Source organism: Budorcas taxicolor, chromosome 8 (genome assembly GCF_023091745.1).
Source record: "Budorcas taxicolor isolate Tak-1 chromosome 8, Takin1.1, whole genome shotgun sequence".
NCBI lineage: Eukaryota > Metazoa > Chordata > Mammalia > Artiodactyla > Bovidae > Budorcas > Budorcas taxicolor.
In genome coordinates, this window is record NC_068917.1 from 114,919,120 (window position 1) to 114,931,643 (window position 12,524).

The following is a 12,524-nucleotide window of genomic DNA, read 5'->3' on the forward strand; positions in this document are numbered from 1 at the left end:
GCCCCTTTTTCATTGCTGAAATAGGGGATAGGTGATCCATGACTTGCTGAGGAATATCCTTACTTTCACTGGGAGGCAGATTACTGAAACAGTATCGTGGTACCAGTTGCGTGAATAGCTCCAGAGCGATCTCGGAGGCGGTCCTGATGTAGTTGCTGTTGGCGATGCTGAATTTGTGGAAGAGAACCCACTCGGGCATCTTCCTGGCAACGGAGTAACAGGGTGCGACCTGCTTGTGCATCAATTCTCTTCATAGTCTGTGCTTTTCCTCTTGTTTCCGTATCCCTAAGCAGAGTCAGCACCACCACCATCATCACTAGTAAAAGCAGCCCAGGCGTTGTTATAAGCTCTTTCCCTACAGTAACCAGAGTGCCCTCCCAGCAAACCTACAAGTTACCTTGAACTCTTCACCTCGTTTCACAGATAAATCAATAAAGACAGAGAGTTAAGTTTCACGCACACAAAGATGCCTAGAAAGTAGCAGAGTTGTGAGGCTGTGAAGGGGTTCTCCTCCTGAGCCCTGTGAACTCAGCTACTATGCTTTCTGCATTCTCAAGGTACGTTAGCGATTCAGGATTCAGTTCAGTTCAGCCGCTCAGTCGTGTCCGACTCTTTGCGACCCCGTGGACTGCAGCACGCCAGGCCCCCCTGTCCACCATCAGCTCCCCGAGTCTAACCAAACTCATGTCCGCTGAGTCGGTGATGCTGACTCATCCTCTTGGCATCCCCTTCTCCTCCTGCCTTCTGTCTTCTCAGCATAGTGGGCAGTTTTCTTTTTTCTGTTTTAACTTTTTTTTTTTTTGCTCAATGTTATGCTTGTAGGAATCATCCATGTTTTTATGTATGGGTATAATTAAGTTTTTATTTTCCTCTTAATGGACATTTGGGTTGTTCCCAGAATTTGACTGGTTTGGAGAATACTACTTTGGATATTCTGTACAAGGGTCTGATGTGCCAATAATGGGATTGTCCAAGGTTGCACCCAGGACTGAGACTGCTACATTGAAGGAGATAATCCCTATCTATCAGCTGGCTCTCTGTATATCCATCTCTATCTATCTACCCATCCTCATCTGTCTGCCTATTTATCTATCAAAAGAAAACAGAAAAGGGCAGACTGAGAGAAAATGTGGGAGTGACAGAGTGTGCCCCCCTGAGCTGATGCCCACCCACACTCACACTAGCTGTGTATGCAAGCGTCCACTTCTCCACCCCCTTTCCGACATTCATCGTCATCAGACCTCAAAGTTTGTAGGGTGTGCAAAGATGCCTCACTTTGTTTCTAGTTTGAATGTCCATGATAACCCATAAGGTGCAGCTCTGTTATCTGTACTTACTAACCCAGGGCCACCATCCTCCAGGTTCTAAAGCCTGCTGACCTGAGGGGGAGCAGATGTCATAATAACAGAAATACAGTGCACAATAAATGCGATGTGCCTGAATCATCCTGAAGCCATCTCTTCTGGCCCTGCCCATGGAAAATCATCTTCCACAAAACCAGTTCCTGGTGACCAACGGTTTGGGAATCATTGTTACTAATCAATGAATATTCTTCTTTTCTGAAGAAGTAGTTTGCCTAGTTCCTTTGATTCTTTTCTGATGTGCAGGATTTCTTTTCTGGGTGATATTTTGTTAGTCATATATATGAAGTGTCTTCTCTAATTACGTGGTTTATCTTTTCATACTGTGAATGGTGTATTTCAATAAGTATAAGTTTCTTGTTTTACTGCAGGTGAATCTATCAATGTTTCTCTTTAGAGCTGGTGCCTCAACTGGCTTATTTCAAGTCTATTTACTTCCCCAGTTTAGTTCAGTTCAGTTGCTCAGTCATGTCCATCTCTTTGCGACCCCATGGACTGCAGCACGCCAGGCCTCCCTGTCCATCACCCACTCCCGGAGCTTGCTCAAACTCATGTCCATCGAGTTGGTGATGCCATCCAACCACCTCATCCTCAGTTGTCCCCTTCTCCTCCCGCCTTCAATCCTTCCCAGCATCAGGGTCTTTTCAAACGAATCAGTTATTCACATCAGGTGGCCAAAGTATTGGAGTTTTAGCTTCAGCATCAGTCCTTCCCCAGAGGCAATAACTACATTCTCCCATACAAAATTTTAGTTCACCCACAGTAGAACTTTCATTTGTCTTAAAATGATATGTGTGTGTATTTTAGAAGATAACTTTAATTTTATGTATTTAAAATTTTTTTCCTGTATTTTTAGAAACAATATACTTTCTACACTGAATTAAAGTGCAATCTCCGTCATAAATCAAGGGTCTGCATTTTCACGCGTTTGCTTCTGAGTGCTCTGCTCTGTTCGGTTTCTCTATTTGTCTGCGCCTGCACCGAGTCTATCCTTTCTGCCTATCGTGGCTCTAACTAGGCCTGGTGAGGAAGCCCTCGCACTGTCTTTATTCAGGAGCACTGCACCTCTTCCTGATTGCAAACTCCACGAAAGGGTGCATTAAGCTTCTGAACTCAAACACACATACATGCACAACTGTGCATATTTTAATTGAGATAATCTTAAATGTTGAATAAGTTTGGAGAGTATTAACGTCTTAATTACACGGAGGCTTTCAACGCAGGAACATGACATAGCTTCATATAACTGGATCTTTCTAAAAGTTATCAATAAATTCCATGTTATCTGCCGAGTTCTTACCACACCTCTAGTTCTAGTTAAATGTATTTTAAGAAATGTGGTCAATGTTTTTGTTGACATTTTAGAAAATATATTTTTTCATTTAATTTGTTTAACTTTTTCTTCATTAAAACTTAATTGATTTTTATATGGAATTTTATTTCAGCAAACTTATTTGCCTAACATTTTAGTTGTAGTAAATTCAGAGAAGAATCTTTGGGATTCTCTATGCATACAATCATAGAAAATGTAAAAATTTTTTTGTTTTTTTTCCAAATAGATACCTTCTATTTGTTTTTCTTTTTTTTTTTTTAAATTTGTTTTTCTTGACTTACTATCTTGGCTAGAATTTCTAGTAAACTACTGAACAGAAACGATAATAAGCAGAACATTTATTTCATTTCTGATCTCAAATGTACATGCTCACTTATTCACCATTCAGTGTTACAACAGAAAATCCCCAAAGCAGTGCAACTTCTAGCTACACAGACTCAAACTCCACACTCAAAGTAGAAGAAAAGAATGCACCTTTCCAGACCAAAAACCCAAAAGACTTTTCACGTCAGGCTCTGCTGTTCTACTCAAGATACCTGGCTTTAAAAAAAAGAAAGTATAAAAAATCCACAAACTGCAACAAGACAAATAAGCATCAGGACCACACACTGTTGGAATTATCAGACAAGGAACATAAAAAAAAAAATAACTGCATGTAATGTCTCTTGCGGACACAGATGAATATGGTGCACGTTCAGGTGGCTGAATTTTAGCAAAGAGATGGACGCCATAAGAAAAAAAATCACACGACTTAAAAAGTCACTAACAGAGATGAAGAATGCCTTCAACAGACTCATCAGTAGAAGTGACACAGCTGAGAAAAGAATCGGTGCACTTGAAGACAGGGCAGGAGAATTTACCCGGCTACAGCACGCAGAGAGAAAGGAGGGACAGGGACAACAGAATGTCCAGGAGCTGCAGGAGGCCTCCCAGAGGCCTAAACGTGTGCAGCTGCAACCCCAGGGACCGAAGAGAAAGAGGACGGCGCAAAAGAGACACTTTAAGAGAAAATGGTTGAGGGTTGGACTTCCTTGGTGGCTCAGACAGTAAAGGGTCTGTCTACAGTGCGGGAGACCCGGGTTCAAGCCCTGGGTTGGGAAGATCCCCTGGAGAAGGAAATGGCAATCCACTCCAGTACTATTGCCTGGAAAATCCCATGGAAGGAGGAGCCTGGTAGGCTACAGTCTATGGGATCACAAAGAGTCGGTCACGACTGAGCAACTTCACCTCACATTTTCTAAAAATGCAGACACCAAACCACAGATCTGAGGAGCTAAGAAAACATCAGCAAAATAATCGCCAAAAGTAAACCTTCCAAAAGGAAACAGAGAAACAGATAAATTCTAATCACTGTCTAATACTTAAACATGTGTCCATTCCAATTAAACAAGCAGATTATTTAAGTAGGGACACAGAAAATCACTACACACAACAATCATAGAATGCATGTTTTTTAAAAACCATTTACGGAACATTCACCAAAGCATACCGCTTGCTAGACTACTGTGCTGTGCTAAGTCGCTCAGTCGTGTCCACCTCTTTGTGACTCCACGGAGTGTCGCCCACCAGGCTCTTCTGTCCATGGGATTCTCCAGGCAAGGATACTGGAGTGGGTTGCCATGCCCTCCTCCAGGGGATCTTCCAGAACCAGGGATCAAACCCAGGTCTCCTGCATTGCAGGCGATTCTTCTGTCTGAGCCACCAGGAAGCCCTGTTGAACTATTACGCAAGACTGCTCCTGTTTTACATGATCAACACCACACAGAATGTAGAATTAACGTGAGGGTTGTTTGTTAATAATCTTGGTCTATTTATTTGGTGCCCTGTAATGTCCTCATGCACCAGGGATGCACACGGGCCTTAAAGTGGAAAATGCTTCAGCTTAGAGTTTCCAGGTATGGTCACCTAATAGTTAAGCTCTGAGAGACGGTCCCTCCAGGGCCCTGCTCAGGCCACCCCATGCCCCTATGAGTTCTCACATCCTCTGACTGTATCTGGGGCTCCTTCCCTTCTCTCACTTCCTTCGGTGGTTTCCTTTGTGGCATCCCTTCCGGCTCCCAGGAGCCACTGGATTCAATGGTACCTTGGGCCCCTGCCCCATGCCTTAGGCCTTTCTCTGACTGCTCACACCTACGGAGCACAGACTGAGGTCTTGGCCGCAGTCAGCCAGGTTAGAGTTGGCTGACATTTGAGAGACCTTAGAGATGGCCTCACCGGGTCTGTGACGCCGACTGGGTCCCGACGCCACCTCGGGAGCATGGGCAGATCCTCAGACCCACCCAGTCTCGGAGGGAACTCAGGCTCCTCACAGTTAACCCCACCCTGGGGTCACAGTCTGTGCTTCGACGGGACTGACCTCATCCGCATAGTTTTCCCAAAGGAATAAAACTCAGGGGACACTCACAGGAGGATTAAAAGTTCCTAGTGACCTAGGACATACTTCCCAGCACTGCTTACCCAGAACCCCTTTCTGATCCCAGCAATAGTTCAGCCTGACCTTGTTGAACTGGGAGAAGATGACCAGAGGCTTCAGCGCATCCGTGGCCGCAGGAGATGCAGGCAGTGGCTGACGCCTGAGCCCCCGCGGGCCCTCCGCCCCACACGGCCCTTCCCGAGCTTCCTCGGCTCTTCTCTGACACCTGAGCCCCGGCGGGCTGTCCACTGGACACGGCCCTTCGCGAGCTTCCTCGGCTCTTCTGACGCCTGAGCCCCGGCGGGCCGTCCACTGGACACGGCGCTTGTCTTTTGCCGCATGGAGGAGTCTCCCCAGCTGGGCGTCTCCCGTCAGCACTCATCCCATCTCCCCATGGCGATAGCAAACGCGGAGTGGGTCGCAGAACGGGGTTGTGGCTCCTCCGGAAGCTGCCTCCGTGCATCCCCCGCCTTCGGCAGCTGCCGCCCTGCGGCCCCCACTCCCTCTGCCTAGGGTGCGGCCGCAACTGTCTTCCGTGATGACTGCTTCCAAGAAGACGTGTGCCTTCCCCCAGAGGAGCCTCTCCGTTCTTTGTCAGTAGATAGGCCCGATTTTCTGTAGTCAGCACTTTCACTTTCCTTATTCACATTGACTTATCAGCACCCAGCAGGATGGGGGAGCCGGGTAGGCTGCTGTCTATGGGGTCGCAGAGAGGCGGACACGACTGAAGTGACTTAGCAGTAGCAGCAGCCTTCAGATGCCGGGCGGCCTGACGGGCTAGCAGAGCACGCGGTAAACGTCACTCCCCCCTGAGCTCATTTGAGCAGCCCCACCCGGCTCTCGCTGTACCTGCCCTCTAGGTGAACCCACATTCCATAATCCCCTCTTTAATTCAAAGCCATTTTATAGTGTCTCCCCCAACCCCTGCTTGGTGTGTGAAGCATCGCCTCGCTTCTTCTGCAGACTTAGCCTGCTGCCTATCCAGCGCAGATGCGTTCATCTTTGGCCTCACACCTAAGACAGGGCTCCCTGGATGCCCTGCAACCCGTCCTGACTGCTCCTTCCAGAAGCGGTAAAGGGACGAGGAGGGAAGAGAGGCACTGCCTCCTGAGAAAGGGTTGGGAGAGAAGGCCCGCTCTGCTCTTTACTCTCTTGCTATTGGTAAACGTCTCCTCCGTCACTGAATTCCACAAGGTCAGGCTCCTGGAGTTAGCCTGACACTAGTTCTTCACACTCTAATCAGTATTACCCATTGGAAAAGGCAGAGATCTTTGTCAGATGAAAAAACTGGAGTCCAGAATTCTTGAGAATCACCATTTGTGAAAGATAAATGCTTTTGTCTCCATGGGAACTAGGCCCGTCCTCCTCTTCCGCCCCCTCCTTCAGCAGGCATTACTGAAGATGCATTATTGGAGGAATTCCTGGGTGCACTTGCCCTGGCAGAGGGCAGCTATTCCCAGGTGCAGGCTCCCACGGGACAGACACAAAGACTCCTTTAGGCATGGGCAGTCTACATGGGGGTCCATAACGATGTTCTTTCCCTTGAAACATATTCTGAAAAAGGCATCACACGAGCATTGGACAATGGTTCCTGGACACCTAAAATGCAATTGTTTTGTTCTGACAACTTACACCATTAACCTAAACAAATAAGGGAGCATTTCCAACTTTCTAGAAGTTTCAGCTGGTTTGATTTTCTTCTAGGAAGACATGTTAGTAGAAAAGCTAAGAAAGATCAACATTACTGCAAACCAGGGGTCGGTTGTCGTGTGTGTGCGTGGAGAGTCCTTAGGGCTGGGCCCCTCCTGCTCCTTACCTTGCTTCAGGGGAACCACTCTCTTGTCTAGCCGCACTTCTGGGTCCAGGGAGAGACCCAGGGAGAGCTGACAGGCAGTGGACACATTTGTAGGAAACAAGTGCAGGATCCACAGAGAGGCCAGACTCACCTTTCACCTGGGATTTCAGTCTCTTAAAAAATCGACAGATACATTGTGTGTTGTGTGGCTCCAGACCCCTTCCCTGACTAGCAAAGGTCCCTGATCAGCCATGACTGAATTGTATAAGGAACCGCCTGGCCTAAATCTATCTTTCTGGACCTCCCTGAATGGCAGGGTCTGCAGACGGTTCCCTATGATACCCTTGTAGATCTGGGTTTTTATCAAATAACCCAGTAAGTTCCATGAAAACCAAGGGTTATTGAGATAAGTCCTAGTTTTTTTCATGGCTGATTGTTCTTTGAAAAAGAAAAAAAAGCATATTCTTCATGCTAGAAGAGATGCTAACATCCACACAGCCGAAACCGACCTTTTTAATAGGGGCAGAAACTATCCTACAGAGGTCGATGTGCTGGCTCTGATTCACAGCTAACCGGTGGCAGAGAGGCTGGACCGAGAGTCCCCTGGCCTGTCCTTCCTGCTGGATCCGCCCGCATTGGACCTCAGGGCATCGTGCACCTCAGGGTAATACAAAGGCATCGTGCCCCGTGTGTTCGTTTGCAAGCTGGTGGCTTGGTGTTCAGGAAGAGGGTGTCCCCAGGCTCAGGGTTAGAGAGGGAAGCACACTGCACAGTCGGCCACCAAAGCCCACCCGGCCTGAAGCGGGGCCGCAGGGGAGCAGCAGCGCTGCTTCGCAGTGGGACTGGCAGGGAGCGCGCAGCATGGTGTTCCGAAAGGCGCGCTTTCCACACAGCCCGCGATTTCCCGCTTTACTTCTAAAATAGATTTTTAAATTCCTTTCATTCAACAGGGATGCTCTGAGTACCTGCTGTGTGCTCATCACCCTGTGGGTGATGCAGGTGTGAACCTCATAGAGGTCACGTCACCGTGTGGAGGCTGGAAAGGATACCGGCTTATTCCACATGTCAGGAGCTGGAAAGTGCGGGAGAAAACGCGAAGCAGGAGGACGGCGGGGGCTGACAAAGGAGGCGACGCAGCTTTAAGTGAGATGAAGGTGCAGGCGTCGATCCCCGAGAGCGCCCCGAGGAAAGGGGGTGCAGCAGAGAGACTGTGCCCTGTCCCTGGGCCTGCAGGACCTCCAGCCCAGGGAAGCCGAGGGGATCGGCTGTGAGACCAGACAGGGAAAGGGAAGCCGCTGCCTGCAAGGCTTTGTAGACCAATTACGAGCACTTTGCCTTTTATTTCCAATAAAATGAGGGTCATTTCATGACTTTGGACAGAGGTGTAACCCGGTCTGCCGCTAGGTCTTCAAAGGGTCGCTCTGCTTTTTTGCTGCACGTAGACTGTGTCTGAGAAGCAAACAAATGAGGGAGACGCTATAAAGCTGCTGGGAGAGCTGAGTGGGGAGCGATGGCGGCCCCTCTGGCTGGAAGTGCCGGACGTGAGAAGAAGGGGCTGGACTCGGGGAGTGTTGGAAACGTGGATTTACTGATACAGGCTACAGGGGAAATGGGATTTTGGTCTCTGCCGGAAGCACAAGCAGGGGCGCCCGTCGTGGAGCTGGGGAAGCAGGCGTGAGGGGGTCAGCGCACACCGCCGTCGCCACCACTGCAGGGTGATGCTGTGACGCCTTTCCAAGTGGGGGCAGAGAGGGGCCGCTCGAGAGCGTGGACAGCCTCTGTTCCCTGCGAGCGCAGTCGTCCTTAGCAATGCTAGTGCCCGCGCCTCAGCCTTTGCGAGCGGCGTTCCCGAGACCTGCACCTCCCTCCCGACGACTCCAGGCACGTTGCCTGGCGCAGCAGAGCCTCTCTCTCTTCCTAAGGGGGCCTCCTCGTTCTGAGCGGCACGCGGCTGTGATGCCTGAGAAGCGGAGTTGACAGGCACCTCTGTTGGTTCTGCTGATTCCCATCACATCGGCTGCAGTCAGGCCCTCTCGGGCTAGAAATCCAGAGCAACATTCTAGAGGCAGAAAAAAATCAGGACCAAGCTGCGCAGCAGCATCTGGGGTCTGGAGAGAGCAGATTCCCCACTCAGTGCGTTCAGTCGCATCCACCTCTGCGACCCCGTCGGCCGTAGCCCACCAAGCTCTTCTGTCCATGGGGTTTCCCAGGCAAACACACTGGAGTGGGTTGCCATTTCCTACTCCAGGGGATCCTCCTGACCCAGGGATCAAACCGGAGTCTCTTGCTTTTCCTTCACTGGCAGGCAGACTGTGCCACCTTACTATTTATTTATTCTCCTTCTGAATTTCACGTAAAGGGGATACCATACGGTATGCATGCTTTTCTGACTTATTTCATCTAGCAAACTACCCTCTACATCCTACCATGTCATTGCAAATGGCAAGATGTTTTAATTTATTTTTGCATGAGTAGTACTCCATTGCATGTGTGTGTGTGTGTGTGTGTGTGTGTGTGTGTGTGTGTGACTTCTTTATCCACTCACCTATGGGTGAACATTGCATTTGCTTCCATAGATTGCCTATTGTAAATGATGCTTTGAACTTTGGGGTGCATATACATTTTGGAGTTAGTGGGGGTTTTGTTTCAGATAAATATCCAGAAATGGAATTGCTGGATCACATATTAATAGCAGTTTTTAAGTTTTGAGGGATCTCCATACTGTTTTCCATAGTGGCTGCACCAATTTACATTCCCCCCAACAAGGCACAAGAGTCCCCTTCTCTCCACAACCTCACCTGCACCTGCTGTCTCTTGACTTTTTGATGGTGGCCTTTCTGACAGGTGTGAGGTCACACCTCACTGGGGGTTTCATTTGCGTTTCCCTGATGATTAGTGCTGTTGAGAGTCATGTGACTTCCTTCCATGTGTCTATGCCTCTGCCCATCTTATGATGGCATTGTTTTGATGTTGACTTGGGTGAGCTCTTTTATATTTTGGTTATTAGCCACTTACTGGATATATTGTCCACAAATATCTCCTCTCATTCAGTAGGCTGCCTTTTCATTTTGTGGACAGTTTCCTTGACTGTGTAAATGTTTGTTTTTGGTTTGATGTAGTCCCATTTGTTAATTTTTGTTTTTATTCCCCATGCCTGAGGAGCCATTTCCAAAACAAAGTATTGCTAAGACTGATGCCAAAGAGTGTACTCCTTTGTTCCCTTCTGGAAGTTTTATAGCTTCAGGTCTTCGTTTTCGGTCTTTCCTGCACTTGGAGTGTGCTTCTGTGCGTGGTGTGAGAAAGTGGTCCGGTTGGGTTTCGGCCTGCGGAAGTCCAGCTCGCCTAACACCGTTTACTGAGGGGTCTGCCTTTCCCCCACCGTGTATTCTTTCTTGCTCTGTCATAGGTAGACTGACCGTGTACATGTGGCCCCTCTGGGCTCCCTGCCCTGCTCCCTCTTGTTGACCTATGTGTCTGCTTCTGTGACAGGCCCCTACTGTTTTGATTACTGTAGCTTTCCAGGATAGTCTGAAATCAAGTAGCGTGACATCTCTGCTCAGCGCTCTGTGGTGACCTGACTGAGAGGAGTTCTAAACAAGAGGGCATGTATGTATACATGTCACCGATTCACTTTGCTGTACGGCAGAAACTAACACAGCGTTGTAAAGCAACTATATTTCAATAATTTCTTTTAAAAAAACTGTCTGGCTATTTGGCCTTTTGTGTTTTTATGCAAATCGTATATCTATCCATCTATCTATCTATATGTCTGTTTGTTCTCATTGTTCAGTCACCCAGTCGTGTCCAACTCTTTGTGACACCATGGACTGCAGCACGCCAGGCCTCCCTGTCCATCACCTCCTGGAGTTTACTCAAACTCATGTCCATTGAGTCAGTGATGCCATCCAACCATCTCATTCTCTGGCATCCCCTTCTCCTCCTGCCTTCAATCTTTGCCAGCATCAGGGTCTTTTCAAACGAGTCAGTTCTTCTCATCAGGTGGCCAAAGTATTGGAGCTTCAGCATCAGTCCTTCCAATGAATATTCAGGACTGACTTCCTTTAGGATGGACGGGTTTGATCTCCTTGCAGTCCGAGGGACTCTCAAGAGTCTTCTCCAACACCACAGTTTGAAAGTCTGAATTCTTCAGCAGCTCAGCCTTCTGTCGGGTCCAACTCTCACACCCACACGTGACTCCTGGAAAAACCACAGCTTTCACCTCAAGGACTTTTGTCGGCAAAGTGACGTCTCTGCTTTTAATGTCCAGGTTGGTCATGGCTTTTCTTCCAAGGAGCAAGCGTCTTTTAATTTCATGACTAGTCTGCGAGAAATTCCCTTGATATTTTGATAGGTATTGCACTGAATCTGCAGATTGCTTTGGATGGTATGGTCATTTTACCAATGTACTAAAATTTTTTATTTAGTTAGTTTTTTTCTGACTGTCCCAGGTCTCTGCTGTGGGGTCTTTCCTCTGGCCACAGGCCAGGGGCTCCTCTCTAGCTGTGGCCGTGGGCTCTCATTGCAGGAGCTCCTCCTGCTTTGGAGCATGGGCTCCAGACCGCGTGGGCTTCGGTCGCTACATCACACGCACTCAGTACCGGACGCTAGACCTCAGCTTCAGCAGCTGGGGCGCACTGGCTTAGCTCCTCCACAGCATGTGGGATCTTTCCAGACCAGGAACAGAACCCATGTCTCCTGCATTTTTAGGCGAATTCTTTACCAATGAGCCACCAGGGAAGACCCATTTTAACAATATTAACTGTTAAAATTGATCCATGACCAATCCACAACCAATCCATGACCAATCCATGACCAATCCATGACCAACCCATGCTCTAATCCATGACCAATCTATGTTCCAATCATGACCAATCTATGTTCCAATCCATGACCAATCCGTGACCAATCCATGGCCAATCCATGACCAATCCATGCTCCAATCCATGACCAATCTATGTTCCAATCCATGACCAATCCATGCTCCAATCCATGACCAATCCGTGCTCCAATCCATGACCAATCCATGCTCTAATCCATGACCAATCTATGTTCCAAACCATGACCAATCTATGTTCTAATCCATGACCAATCCATGTTCCAATCCATGACCAATCCATGCTCCAGTCCATGACCAATCCATGTTGCAATCCGTGACCAATCCATGGCCAAAGTGTATCTTTCCATTCACTTGTGTCCTCTTTGGCTTCTCTCATCAGTGACTTAGTTTGCAGAGAATAAATCTTTTCCCTTTTTGGCTAGATTTATTTCTAGGCATTGAAACAGAAACAGTGAGAGAATTTATTTTGGGGGCTCCAAAATCACTGCAGGTGGTGACTGCAGCCATGAAATTAAAAGATGCTTGCTCCTTAAAAGAAAAGCTGTGACCAACCTAGAAAGCATATTAAAAAGCAGAGACATTACTTTGTCAACAAAGGTCCATCTAGTCAAGGCTATGGTTTTTCCAGTGGTCATGTATGGCTGTGAGAGTTGGACTATAAAGAAAGCTGAGTGCCAAAGAATTGATGCTTTTGAACTGTGGTGTTGGAAAAGATTCTTGAGAGTCTCTTGGACTGCAAGGAGGTCCAACCAGTCAATCCTAAAGGAAGTAAGTCCTGAATATTC